We start from the raw sequence: 1,322 nt of genomic DNA on the forward strand, positions 1-1,322 counted from the left end.
GTCTGTGGACTGAAAGGTCCCAGGTTCGATTCCGGTCAAGAGCATGTACCTGGGTTGCGGGCACATATCCCCAGTAGAGTGTGCAGGAGGCAGCTGACTGATGTTTCTCTCTCATTGACGTTTCTAACTATCCCTCTCCCTTCCTCTCTGTAAAAAAAAAAAAAATCAATAAAATATTTAATAAATAAATAAATAAAGTACGTGCCCTGGACTGGAATCGAACCCGGGACCCTTTGGTCCGCAGGCCAACGCTCTATCCACTGAGCCACACCGGCCAGGGCGAGGCCTGGGGTCTTACAGTCTCTGACCTCGGGGCCCAGCTGCATGGGGGCTGGGGTTTGCCCGGGACCTGGGAATCTGGGGGCTGGAGGCTCAGTTTCCCGGGCTCGGCGTCTGGAATGCAGTGTCTTAGGCCAGGGGTCTCCCCCGTCTTAGGGCTTCAGGGTGGGGGTTTTGGGGTCCGGAGTTCCCGGACTCTCTGTTTCAGGGGCAGGATTTGGGAGTCTGGGCCTCGGGGGTCTCGGGCCCCCAGGGTTTTGGGGGTACAGGGGGAGGGCCTGGGAGCAGGGGGCGCCCTACCAGGAGCTGCAGCCTGCCTCTCAATGTACCTCATATAGATATCAAAAGCATAATTTTTATTGACCTGTTAATCAGTCAAACAATTAAGATAATCAGAATAAAGAGCATTAATGTCAATCCCAGAAAATAATTTATTTACAAATTGATTTCTAATTTTGAGAAATACCACACTTTTTGTAAATATTGTACAGTGAGTTTAGACGGTACTCTCTATCTTTCAGATGCACCATATAACAACTACATCTCTATATTAGTGTGTTGTCAATAATGAAGTAACTAAAAAAGAAAATAATAAGCATCTGCCTCACATATGTCTTCGTACTGAACACAAAGAGAAAGCAAAATTCTTTCCTTAGAGTTTTCAATCTACATAAAATGACAACTATATGTCACAATGATGAATCTTAAGCCCTATGTATCTGTAGAAGACCTTTGCATATTATAATTTTGTATGGCAAAATTGACTTAAAGTAATACTCTCCTCTCCCCGGCTCCTACCTGCAGGGCTCCCAGCGCGCCTGCGCTCATGGCCAAGGTGGGGAGGGAGTCCAGGTTGTGGTCTCCGTCGGCTGGGAACTTGTCTCTCTGCGGGGGGAGGGGGGAGCTATGAGGGGGGCCCTGCCCAGCTCTGGGGGTCCCCTCGCCCCCCACCACGGGCCTTAGACGCCCCCTCCCCTGTCTGTGCCCGTTGGAGGCCCCGTAGCATGCCCCCCGTGCTCGTCTCTCCTACCAGCTGCGCGGCC

Source organism: Myotis davidii, unplaced genomic scaffold (assembly GCF_000327345.1).
Source record: "Myotis davidii unplaced genomic scaffold, ASM32734v1 scaffold326, whole genome shotgun sequence".
In the NCBI taxonomy this organism is placed as follows: domain Eukaryota; kingdom Metazoa; phylum Chordata; class Mammalia; order Chiroptera; family Vespertilionidae; genus Myotis; species Myotis davidii.